Raw genomic sequence first — 13,675 nt, 5'->3', positions numbered from 1 at the left:
AGGGAGGGGTAGGAATTAGTCCCAGGGGGATTAAAAGGCTCTCCCTATCCATTGAGGAAAGAGAGCCATGGAGAAATTAGGTTCAGCTGGAACAGGGGTTACCAGGGAACTAATTAGTTTCAGCTGGCCCCAATTGCTGGAGACCTTTTTAAACTCCTCCCTGGCAGGGAAACGGGGCAGCAGCAGCAGCAGCAGCAAGTAGGTGCACCAAGACTCTGACCTCTTCCAGCAAGGAAGACTGCACTCTGTCCCCAGAAGGGGAGAAAAACAGCAAGGGACTGACTGAGAAAAGGATCAGCCAGACCCTGCGTGACCGGGAAGGACTTTGCTTTGCTCAGCCCAAGCCTGTGTCTCCAAGGCAAAAAGGGACTGAGCCAGCCGAGGAGAAGCAGGTACTTTGCCACAAAACGTATTATTCAAGATATTTGATCATACTTGTCTCCAGTAATGTTGGACCTAGTCAACAAATCTCAAAACAGAGCTAAACCCATTCTTCTGCACAAACTTTGCACCACGGCTTTTCAGCTCAGGGGTCAGAGGTTGTATAATTTTTGGTGGAGCCCAGAACGGGGGTCCAAGTCCTGCCCCCCCACCCACACACACCTGCCTAAGGCTCTGGGAGGGAGTTTGGGTGCAGGAGGGGGTTTGGGGTGCAGGCTCTGGGAGGAAGTTTGGGTACGGGAGGCATGTGGGCTCTGGGAGGGAGTCTGAGTGAAGGAGGGGGTTAGAGGTGCAGGCTCTAGGAGAGAGTTTGGGTGCAGGAGGGGTGTGGGCCAGGGCCACCCGGGAGGGGGCAATTTGCCCCAGGCCCTGCGAGCCCTGACCTGGTGGCGGTCCAGGTCTTCGGTGGCGGGGGGCCCTTCAGTCGCTCTGGGTCTTCCGTGACATTTTGGCAGCAGGGGGCCCTTCAGTTGCTCCGTGTCTTCGGCAGCACTGAAGGGCCCCCTGCTGCCGAAATGCCCCGCGAGCCCTGGCCTGGTGGTGGTCCGGGTCTTCAGCGGCATTTCGGCGGTGGGGGGCCCTTCAGTGCTGCCAAAGACACGGAGTGACTGAAGGGCCCCCTGTTGCCGAAATGTCACAGAAGACCCGGAGCGTCACTGGGTGAGTACAAGCGCCGCAGCTCCCCCGCATTGTCCCAGGCCCCCTGAATCCTCTGGGCAGCCCTGGTGTGAGCTCTGGGAGTGGGTGCAGGCTCTGGGCAGCCTTGGTGTGAGCTCTGGGTGCTGGGTGCAGGCTCTGGGCTGGGGCAGAGGGTTGGAGTGCAGGAGGGGGTGCAGGCTCTGGGAGGGATTTTGAGTGAAGGAGGGGGTTTGGGGTGCAGGCTCTGGGAGAGAGTTTGGGTGCGGGAGGGGTGTGAGCTCTGGGAGGAAGTTTGGGTGCTGGGTGTAGGTTCTGGGCTGGGACAGGAGGTTGGGGTATGGGAGGGAGTGTGGGGCAGGGGGCTGGGCCAGGGATGAGGAGTTTGGGGTGCAGCAGGCAGGCTTCCCTGGAGCTGGGGTGGGGGGCCAGAGAGGAGGACTCCCCCCAGCCCTCTCCCCACCGGCAGCAGCGAGCTCTGGGGGAGAGGGACCCCCCACTCCCGCCTGCCAGCACGATACTCACCCAAGCCCCCCCCAGGCTGCTGCTCAGGAGGTCCAGCCAGGTAACCTTGACATTTTACTTCAAAGTGTGTGTGTGTGTGTGTGTGTGTGAAGCAAAAGAAAAACAAACAAACGAACCCAACTGTCATTTTGTCACAAGAAAACTAGCTACAGTATCAAGGTTAAATATGTTTTAAACCTGACTAGACTGTCTAAAATGATGATCTCTAATAAAGCCTGGTGATGGCAGAATGAGGCTCAGTAAGTCTTGTTCAAGCAAACACAACACTGTGCACAGCATTCTGATCTGTGTTACCTGGTGTAAATTTGGATGTGACTTCACTGAAGTCACTTGTTTATTTCCCCTGACCGAGTCAGAAATATGGAGTCAATTTTTGTTTACTCTGGGGACATCAATGATTTCACTGGAATTAATGATGATTTATACTGGTATAACTGAGATCAAAATCAAGCCCATTGTACCAATAGCTTGACAGTTGTAAAGTCAATACATAAAAATGGTTATTGGCATAGTTACTAGAAATGTTTGATCGGTTACTCGACTCTACCCATGCCACAAAGAACACTAAGAGTGTTCCCGTAGAGAACACGTTGCACTTGAAATGTAAATCAAATTCAATATCATCTAACTTGTTAGTACAAAGTCTTTGGTGCTGTTTGATAAATAGGCAGCACATGGAACCTTGACATCTGGCCATTTGGGAATTAATAAAATGTGTCATTAACTCAGGCAGCATTTTGAACTGGAAGACATTTAAGGAAGGATATGCAAGAGTGAAGGAAAAGTCGTCCTGTGCATACTTCAAGAAAGATGCTGAAACCTTCAATGACCTTTAGACTATCAGTAATCTTGTCATTGGACCTCAAGGCCAAGTGTCTGTAGTTACATAAGGCCTTTTCTCTGTTCCTAAAGCTAACACAAGCTCAGTATTGTTGTCACTACTGATCATTTCATTCACATGGCAGAAGCTTTGCTAATTACACATCAAGAGACCCGGACTACAGTTAAACCTTGGTGTAAACCTTGTTTGCAGTTATAGTAAAACATGTTATAGTTTCATTGACCAAGTGTGAAATTTTGAATCTATTTTCTCTAGCGTGGGGAAAACAGGTTCTAAAATGGCTTCATCTGGTCTACACTGGGGAAAGTATCTTTAACCTGCAATAGCAGAACCCATTTCCAAAACCAGGTTTGGCTCACGCAGCTTTTTTCATTCTGTGGGCAGGACATCTCGCTTGGCCAATGAAACAGAGCTGCAAACAAATTCATCCATCAGGGTTTAACTACAATCTCTGTCCCCTAGTCTGTGATTAGAAAAGCTTCTGCCAAATTAATAAAGGGTCTGATCCTTCTCCCATTGACATCAATGGCAAAATTCTCATTGACTTCAGTGGGGCAGAGGCAGGCCCCCAAAGCCAGATTTACAAAGGTGCCTGGGTGTCTAAAGATGCAGATAAGCACCTAGTAGGATTTTCAAAAGCATCTAAATGACCTAGGTGCCAAACTCTCATTGACCTTCAAATCTTCATAGCTAAATAGGCAAGTCCATTTAGATCCTTTGTTTTCTAGAAAGATAAAAATAGTGTCGATAATGGGGTCAGAACTCCTAGATTATTTTCCCAACCTTGCCACTCTCACTGTGTGACATTGAGTGACTGTACAGTGGACTTCTGGCTGCTTTATAATATATAAACTGTAATGGGAATAATTTGTTGACAAATGGTGTTTAAGACTGTAGGTGTTACTCATTGTTATCTCCATGATTGCTCCTTCGTGCAAAAGCCTGAGACAAGGGATGAGCTTACACTGTGCCCCTCAGGTTAACAAACTCAGGCTCTGGAGGAAGCAAATTCCAAAGCTGAGGGCCTTCCTTTGGGAATGCCGTGCTCCCAGCCCTATGGTATCCAAATCCGGATAGTGTTAGCAGAAGTACGTCACTTGACTTTAACCATCATGACATAAGGAGAGAGGCAGTCTCAGCCTGCAGCCTGACTACTGCTGGAGCGGTTTATAGCTCAATGTCACTACATTGAATTGCACCTAAAGAGAAGTAGGAAGCCAGTGCAGTCTTTGGAGTTCCTCTGTGCCTCATTTTCTTCATCTGTAAAAATCAGTTATCCTACTTCAACAGGGGCTTGTGAGGCTTGATAAACTACAGCTTGATACAAAGCCAACTGAAATCAATGGTGAAAAAACCCCTACCAGTGACAACTAAGATCTTTGGATCATGCACTTTGAGCTCCTCTGGTTAAAGTTATGTAGACACGCAAATCACTGCTCTTGGTAGTTTCTGGATGAGGCCTATGAAGTCAACCACAGTGAAGAAGTGATGAAATTGTACAGACAACTAAACAGACTCAAGTTTTCCAAATGATCATGTCTACGGGTTAGAGTACACATCCAGTGGCTCTGTGGAATTTGGCTGCAAAATGTCATTTCTGGCCAAGGTGATCCCTGAAATATGTTTTTTTTTCTTCTCTGCTTATCTAGTGGAGGGTTGTGGTATTCTATCATTTGCCATGCTTCTGCTGAACAAAATCTCACTGCTTTTCTTTTAGGGCCATTTAATTCCCAGAGGCCTTCAGTGACCAGATGTTAAGGCATTGGCTACACATTATAAACATGAAAGGAATTATTCTGGATGAATGAGCTTTAATATTTGATTGTCATTGTCTACTTGTGCTAATTCATTACACTCTTTGGCCATGTGTAATTATTGTACACATCCCAGATGACACAGGTTGCAGACTATCAAATCATTTAAAGCATTCTTTATTCAGCAAATTCCAATAACCGACAAAAATACCCGTTATAAAGATACTTGTGTAAAGTACAAAGTGATGAGTAAACCTCTTTCTATATAGTCTCTTCTGGGACATAGAATTAGCACAGAATATCTAGAAATGAAATTTCTGCATTGTGCATCACCAAGTATGAAAATTAAGGTGCAATCTTTAGGTAGGTGTGAGGATTAAGTCAGACTGTGTGTGTGTGTGTGTGTGTGTGTGTGTGTGTGTGTAAAAACCAAACCAAATACCAACCCCAACAGATTAATAAAACAGTGGCAAGTGAATGGTAAATCATACTGTAAGAAGTGCTGCCTACCATGTCTAAACTGTATATTGCTGCACTTCAAAATAAAGTTTTGAATTCATAGTAGCATTTTTTATGACTAGCGCGGCTGGAATTATTTAGGGATCCAGAGACTCCAATGAAATCAGAGCCCCAGAGTGCTAGGCACTCTATCTACTTAAATAGACAAGGGTGGGGAAGGAAACAGACACACAGAGAGATGAAGTGACTTGACCAAGGTCATAGAGCATGTCGGCAGGAGAGTCCAAAGTAAATCCCAGGTCTCTTGACTCCGTATGCTCTAGCCACTGGATCACATTGCCTCTGTAAAGCCTCTCCAGCAGGACTACTTGTGTGAGTAAGATGAGCAAGGCTGGATTAATTTGCTTACAGTCTTTAAGAAGTGCAACTCTCCAAATGATTGCCAGGAAGTTCTGCTGTCTCCTGTGGCTTGTTAGACAGGGAGTTTACAGCACACTAGGGACAGAAAAGAATAAAGCTGTGCTGGAGTCCTTGATGGTCTGTCTGGGGGAGCCAGATACCACAGTGATGGGCATAGTATAAGAAGCTGAATAGAATAGAGTCCAGGGCTCTAGAATGGCATTGCAGTCCGGTGCAGCATCATGCTTCCATGATTTCAAAAAATAAACCAAGCAAGCAAAAACAGGGTTTGTTTGATTTTTAAATGTTCCCTTCCAGTGAGCAAGTAACACAGCACCGTGTTAGTGTGTGAGCAACAGAGAATGAAAGTGAGTGATCTAATTGTCCAAACAGTGTGAATTCAAATATATAAATAGCATAAATGGTAGAAAGTTTGAAGTGTTTAGTTTTTAATAGTCTGGGGGATTAGTAACACAGATAAGACATTTAATCAGGATACGTCTTTTATTTTAACAATGTCCTCTTTAAAGCTTTGAACTACCAAGGCATTTTGATGAACTATTTTCTTGCCAGTATTTTGAGAAATGGGTTTGTAAGCAGAACTCCTCATTGAGGACAACAAGGAGTCCTGCTTTAAAATCACTGGTACAATATGGCCCTCAGTGCTTAATCCTGTAAGGTGCAGGGTCAGTGGGAACTGAGAAATCTTACTGAGCATGAAGGTTTGCAGTTTGTGTTCTTAGCAAAGCGAGGCTTGAGGGAGAAGTGATCCTGATAAGCGAATGAAAGTTCTGTGCAGCTTAAGGCAAAGAGTAATGATCCTGACATCTGCTAATGCAGTCCATACCAACCTGCCCCATGAAATCCCCTTTAAACCAATACCTGATCAAATAATGAAGAAGTTGAAGGAATAAAAATAATAAAATAAAAAAATAATACAAACCAGGACTCCACTGCAACATTTCCATCAGATTGTTTTTAAATCAGAAAATTGAGCTTTTCTGAATAATTAGAGAATTCTACTACACTTTATTAATAGTTTTTCTCTTGCTTGAGGTGAACAATATTTATGCTTCAGTTACTTAGATATTACTGTTCCCTATTTCATAGAATTATGTTATCCGGTGATGTTTATATTGCACAGTATCAGGTTCTAATTAATTAAACTAGTGCATAACAATATGGATAAAAGGTACATACTATAATCAAGAACACTTTTCAGCATTCAGAGAAGATATTCTGAGGGGTTTCCCTCTAATTAAAGGGATAATACACTCTCATAGGCCTGCCTGGTCTATAGTCGTAGATTACTTCCCCTCCCGCACCAGCTCAGCTGTGGGAGCTGGAGCATTGTGGAGATAGAACCAGACATCCATTCCCCACCTCTGCCTGCCCACATGCCCAGGATAGGGAGTAGCGCCCCCAAGATACGAGTGGCTGGCACTGAGTGGGCTTCCTGACCTGCCATGTGTGAGGACAATGACAGACAAGATCTCGGCAAATTCTTTGCACATTTTTTCTGGAATGAAGTTTTCCGTCTTTCACATACCCACTCTCTGGCAGAGCCTCTACCGTAGTCAATGGGAATTTTGATGGGAAAAGGATCAGGCCCTGGATAGGCCTAGTCAGCTTCCTTTTTTTATGTTGATGTAAACCAGGAGTAGTCAGTTATTTTTTGTGAAGGGCCAGATTTCTTGGTCAAGGTCCAAACTCCAGAGAAAATAATAATTAACTCCCCCCCCCAATAATGATGATAGTAAATAAAAAAGATTTTGGGGTCTGTTCAGCAGCATCTGGCAGTCTGGGTCTGGCCCGCGGTCCACCAATTGATTGCCCCTGATGTAAAGGATGATGCTCTGTTTTGAACTGGGAAGGTTAAAAAGGACAAGAAGCCATCAAATATGATGGCTAGAATTTCATTTGTTTGTCTTTTATAAGGAGTCAAATAGGCCAATAGTTATGTGGCAAAAGGCTCAGTACGAAAGCTCCAGTTCAGGAAAGCATCCCTGTTCAGCAAAGCACTTACACCCCATTGAAGCGAGGCATGTCCTTAGGTGCATTGCTGAATAGGGATGGATTCAGGCATGTGCCGAAGTGCTTTCCTCAGGGTTTAAGGCTTTGATCCAGCAAAGCACTAAAGAATGTGTGTAACTCTAAGCATGCGAGCAGCCCCACTGAAGTCCATGCACTTACTAATGCTTTACTGCATCGGGACCTGAGGGCCAAAATTTACCTCTATTGTCATCAATAGGAATTTTGATGGGGAAAAAGGCTAAGGCCCAAAAGAAAGGGAGCCCAGGAAAAGTCCCAGCACTCAAACGTAAAAAGAAATGCTAATAGAAAAGGTAACCTGTTGTGCTGGAAAGGGCTAATGGCTGCTGTCAAACATGTCTTTGATCTCTAAGCAATTACCCATCCTCTTTTATGCAGTCTGTATGATAGCTAGCCTTCATTCAGGCTAAATGGCAGAAGCAATTCAGTTATGTTAGTCCGTAAGGGAGCTTGAGACAATGGAAGCCACCACCCAATGCAACTATGCCAGGAAGCCTGAGGGTTTCCCTGGAACTGATTGCAAACATACGGACTGAGGCATTGGCTGGTTAGAGATGTGTATTGGAGCAGAAAGCAAAGAGCAGCAGAAAGGCAGAGAATCAGTTGTGAGTGTAGCCTAAGAGCAGAGACGGAGCTTCTTGGGACACAAGAATGACTAGAAGGACAAGCTTAGAAATTGTGAGCAAGGAAACTGCCTACTGTGATCAGGGAAACAGGACTTCGGTTTATTTACAAAGAAGGTACCTGACTCATCAATTTCTCCTCCTAAAGAATGCCCTGATTATTGGCTAATCACTCAGGCCGAAGAAGCATCACTGCTCTGTTTCGCACTTTCTATAGAAAGAAAATCAATGCCGTTCTTTAGATGAAAATAGAAATGTCAGAAACAGAAATTCCCAGGACAAGGATGAAAATGGCTGCTCCAGTAGTTCAGGTGCTATCCTAGGAGCCAAGAGTTCAATTCCCTGCTGCACCACAAGCTTCCTGTGCGGCCACGGGAAAGTCATTTAGGCCTGGTCTACACTACAACATTAGGTCGAATTTAGCAGCGTTACCTCGATTTAACCCTGGACCCGTCCACACAACAAAGCCCTTTTTTTTTACTTAAAGGGCTCTTCAAATCGATTTCTTTACTCTGCCTCTGATTAGGGGATTAGCGCTGAAATTGGCCTTGCCGGGTCGAATTTGGGGTAGTTTGGATGCAATTCAATGGTATTGGCCTCCAGGAGCTATCTCAGAGTGCTCCATTGTGACCGCTCTGGACAGCGCTCTCAACTCAGATGCACTGGCCAGGTAGACAGGAAAAGCCCCGCGAACTTTTGAATTTCATTTCCTGTTTGGCCAGTGTGGCGAGCTGATCAGTACAGGTGACCATGCAGAGCTTGTGCAGAGCTCATCAGCATGATGTGCACATTGCAGGGGCACATTGCCTGGCCCGTACTTTGTGAGAAGTCTATGACCATGTCTATGTCCTCATCACTCTCGTCACCGCGCTGCCGTCGCCTCCTCACCTGGTTTTGCGCGAAACAATTGTCTGCCGTTGCTCTGATGGAGGGAGGGGCAACTGACGACATGGCTTACAGGGAATTAAAATCAACAAAAGGGATGGCTTTGCATCAAGGAGAAACACAAACAACTTTTACACAGAATGGCCGCCTCAAGGATTGACCTCAAAACCCTGGTTTAGCAGGCCGTTGATTTCACAGAACAAATCGAGTCAATTTCTTGTTTTGATCCACTCCATCTATGTTTTACATCTTAGGCTGGCAGCAGATGGTGCAGTATGACTGCTAGCCATCGTCATCTCCTGGGTACTTGGCAGAAGATGGGAATGACCTGGCTGAGTCACTCTCATGTCTGCGCAGGCGCCCTTGACCGACCTCACTGAGGTCAGCTAAAAGAGCACCCAGGAATATGACGACGATAGCTACCAATCGTAATGCACGATTGTCTGCCGTTGCTTTCATGGAAGGAGGGAGGCAGGGAGGGAGGAGGGGGGCCTGACGACATGTACCCAGAACCACCCGTGACACTGTTTTTGCCCCATCAGGCATTGGGATCTCAACCCAGAATTCCAATGGGCAGTGGAGACTGCAGGAACTGTGGGATAGCTACCCACAGCTACCCACAGTGCAACACTCTGGAAGTCGACACTAGCCTCGGTACTGTGGACGCAGCCTGCCGACTTAATGCACTTAGAGCATTTTGTGTGGGGACACATACAATCGACTGTATAAAAATGATTTCTAAAAAACCGACTTCTATAAATTCGACCTAATTTCGTAGTGTAGACATACCATTAGTCACTCTGTGCATCCGTTCCCTGTATGTACAAAGGATAAAATGGGAACTCTCTGTGCCACAGGAGTGCTGTGAGGATAAATGCATTAAAGAATTTGAGGTCTCAGATACTATCAGAGTTGCCATGTTGAAAAATTGGAGTGGGTGCTGAAACAAGCCACCAGAATGATTTGAGGGCTGGAGAAAATGCCTTTCAGCAAGAGCCGTAGAGCGCAATCTGTTTAGTTTATCGAAAAGAAGAGTGAGAGGTGATTTGAAGATATGCTTTTGCCAAATACAGGTTATGCTTGAGTCCAGCAATTCAGGGGCAACTGGGGGAAATTTAATGGCCTGTGAAATACAGGAGGACAGACTAGAGGATCTAATGATAGATAACTAAAGGATGTTGGGGTTTAACTCCTTTTTGGGGATAGTGAAACTCACACAGAGATGGTACTAACTCAGTCGCACATGCGTAACTTTACATGTGAGTAGTCCCATTGACTCTGAGATTCCTCACGTCGTGCATAAGTGTTCACAGGATGGAAGTCCCAGAGCTTGATGCAGCAGTTAAAACGCTCAGGGACCCAAAATTGGACCTAAAAGGGGCATAGGTTTGCAAGGTCAGTAATCTTGAAAAGAAAGGAAAATTATCAAGTGTAGGTGCACTAGAACAGCACAGCACCTGAGAGCAGGCAAGATTCATTTATTTTCATTGTTTACTTATCTGGCACTGTAGATGTGCATGGTACTGTAACCTGGCAATCAGGCTTAAATGAGGAATTAGTGTTTTGTTAGCTGTACCATTTGATCTACAATTATGGAGTAATATACGTAATAACAATACTTTGCACTTCTTAGTCCGGGAATCCAAAGGACTTAAACTCTCACAGTAGTTCTGTGAGATTAATAAATAGTGCTATACCCATTTTCCTGAAGGGTCAACTAAGGCACAGAAAGTTATGTGACTTGTCCAAGGTCACGTAAGACAGTGGTGGAGCTGGGACTAGAACCAAGGAGTTCTGGCTCCTGCTCAGCTGATCTCTTTATAGTATAAATCTATATAAGAAATGCAATGCTCACCATGCTATGGGAACTGGTTGCTGGAAAAAGGAAGTTTGTGACATTGAGGTTCTGACCTATGCAGTGGGTGGAGCTGCACAGCACCAGGTGACTGAAAACACAATACAATCTTTTGGAAAAAAAATCATGATTTTTTTTTCAATCTCCTGATTTTGGAGGGTCGGATTTATGATTGTTGGTCTTTTGAAGTTGGCAATACTGTGTGTGTGTGTGTGTGTGTATGAGAGAGAGAGTACACCAAACTGCTCCTTCTTGTGCCCCTGCCCTGCAGGAGCAGGGCCCAATGGGAGCCTTTTCAGCTAGAGAGCACAAGGGTTCTGCAGTGCAAGGCTCTCCAGAGAGGGCAGGAAGGGAGTGAAACTGGCTGAGTGCAGAGCAGAGCAGACTTTATTTTCTCCAAGCTTGGTGCAGTGACCCTCCCGCCCCTAATTTTGAGAACTCCAGGAGACACGCTTCAGACACACTGCCTCCTGTAGTTTCCACTGGGGTGATACATTTCCCCGCACCTGTAACTAGATACAACCCGTCCCTATGTCTGTAACTGGACCTTGTGATTTGTTGCTTTGTTGATCTACAGAATTCCAGGGCTAAATCTGAAGTCCCATCAATTAGGATGATATGTAGGGTAATGCCATTCAAGTGGTGGGGCAGTTTTTTACTTAGCTTATGTATATATTGCATTTCCAAGCAAGTCCCTGAAAATTATCAGCCATGTTCATTCTCTGCTGAAAATTTTCAAATGGATTTGTAGAATGTCGTTAATATCTTTCTGTGTTTCCCTTTCATTCTCCCAAAATTGGCATTAATAGTGGTTTCTAAAAAACAAAAAAGGAATGTGATTTTAGGGCTCAAAATCCTCTATGAATATGTAAAATGCAAATTCTCTGAGCAGCGGTTAATTTTTTTTGATTTTCCTGGATGAGAACAATGAGTCGCATCCTTTGATAAAGTACACCTTACCTCCATATTATTAACAAATGCAGTCGGGTGAATCAGACTGCATCTGCCAGTGAGAATAGAGATGCTTGTTTGGAGGACAATATTAGATTCCATTCCCAGCATGCTGTGTTTATGGTTCGAAAACCAAAGTACAGATTGGAGATTTGTCCCAGGTCAACGTCTCCTTGACAGCCAGCGCATTGTTGCATACAAAATGCTCCCTCATAAAAAGTTGGATGGCAAAAACAAACAGCATTACTCTAGAGTAATGGCAGGTACTGATATCTTACACCATCCTGGAATATGCCTTTCAGATTGCCAGCTCAAAACCCAGAGTAAAAAAAACCAACCTCAGATGACAGGATGATGTATATGGTACAAACGGTGGAGCCTGAGGTAAAAGGGGAATGCAAGTTATTTTGCTATAGAAAATCATGACTGGAAAAGCAACCAAGTAGAATGCTGAATATGCTGATTTTGTTGATGATAAAGTAAGAAAATTCAGTGTTGTGCTGCAGGTCATTAATGTGAGAATGTGATCTTATTGCTATGTAGGAGCATTTCTTTCAGCAGCAGAGAATGGAAAGAAATATGCCAAAGGACTAGTATCCATTAACACTTAAGCCAGTTGAGGGGAGCGTGAAGTCATGTTATATGACATGAATCTGATAGGTCCAAAAAAGCATAAGGGTTGAAGAAAATGGCTAACTGCATGACACAAAAATTAGTCATTCTGGGGAAAAATCAGTGTAAAAAAAATAACGCTTTAGTAATTTAGGCAATCAAAAAACAGCAATTAATTCAAACTGGATGAGGCATTTGTCCAGATGTAATATTGGCTTTATATTTACAAAATGTTTTTTTTTTACTCTTCATTTGAATGCTGTTTCAACATTATGTCTATTTAGTCCTACCCCTTGCTGTTTCTATGTAGTGTGCTGCATTCCGGATTTCAAATTACTCACTGAAATTTAATTTCCTAAAATGTGGTACAATAGGGAACTGTTCTATCAGTGTTAAGACTGTTAGCATGTTGGTAAATTAAGCAAAACTAGTTTAAATGAAAAAGAACACATTGCATGAGGAAATATATGTAGAGAATATTTAGTTGATTTCACAGCTGGCATGGGGAGCGGGCAGCAGGTTCAGGTCCCAGAGGCAGTGACGTATCCCATGTGTCAGTGGTGTCAGTTCTGGAGAACCCGGGCCCATTCGACTACCTGTTCCGCTTCCAGGTGCGGTTTGAGTGCAGGAAGGTGCTGCCACATAAGCTGGAGTGAGAAGTATGACCAGGTGTTTGACTCAGTCCTGGTGTAACCTGGCACAGATGGGAGGCACATGTTTGGTTTTGAGGCCAAAGCCCCCAGCCCAAACCACCTCCCCAAGAGTGATGTGGTGTGGATGACAGTGGTGCCCATCCCCTGCCATGAAACTGGGCCAGGAGCTCATCCTCATGGGCTACTCCATCAACAATGAGCTGTGGGAGTACCCGCGAGCTGGACCCCGAGCTGTGGGAGTACTGGTCCCTCAAACCAGACTTCTCCCAGCTGCACAGGAACATTCTGTCCTCCAACCCCCGTATCATCTGCTTCCACATCAACTGGGGTGGCCCTGCCGACCAGAAGGAGGACGTTGGGAACGTGGACCCGGAGTCCGAGGGCAGGATGCCTGCCAGCTGCACCCCTGGCAAGGGCCGGACGCTGCCCTCTGCATCCTGCCTGAGAACTCCACAGACTGCACTGGGGTGCACTCAGACCCAGACAGGGGAGCCCAAGGACGCAGCCACTGTGTGGGGAGGGAGATCTGACTGGCTTAGAGGGGGCTGTGTCCACATACTAAAGGTGATGGTGAGTGGAGAAACCCGGGCTTGTTCCAGTGGGGTAACTGAATCAGAGGTGATGGGGGGGCAGTTAGAGGGAATGATCTGTCATGAGACTGGGGGCACTTGCTCTGCAGATGGGCTAGGAGGGAATCCGAGCCATAGGGCTGCTGGGCTCATCTCCCCCCAACCCCGCAGCTTGATCTCCCCTTCCTCTGTCTCTGCACCGATCGCTGCTAGTTCAGTAGGAACAACCCTAATAATCTCTTAGTCCTGCCCACCTTGCATCGGCCACCAGCTCAAGGAGCCCCCTAAAAACTCCATCCCCAGCCCCCTTGGTATGTGGGGCTTGGGTGGCTCACCAGAAATGGGAGCCAGCTCTGCTGGCTTGTCTCCGGAAGCCATCTCCACTCCTGCACTGACCCAGCTCTGCTCCTTCCTGAGCTG

At 45.5% G+C, this 13,675-nt stretch overlaps 1 pseudogene; it reads left to right on the top strand.

The window, feature by feature from the left end:
• The first annotated feature begins 1,072 nt into the window (after nucleotides 1-1,072).
• LOC120374111 lies at nucleotides 1,073-13,216 on the top strand (annotated as a pseudogene).
• Nucleotides 13,217-13,675: the final 459 nt, after the last annotated feature.

The sequence above is a fragment of the Mauremys reevesii genome, linkage group 10 (assembly GCF_016161935.1).
Source record: "Mauremys reevesii isolate NIE-2019 linkage group 10, ASM1616193v1, whole genome shotgun sequence".
Lineage (NCBI taxonomy): Eukaryota > Metazoa > Chordata > Testudines > Geoemydidae > Mauremys > Mauremys reevesii.
The sequence above is the reverse complement of the archived record's forward strand: the minus strand, read 5'-3'. Positions and strand labels throughout refer to the sequence as shown.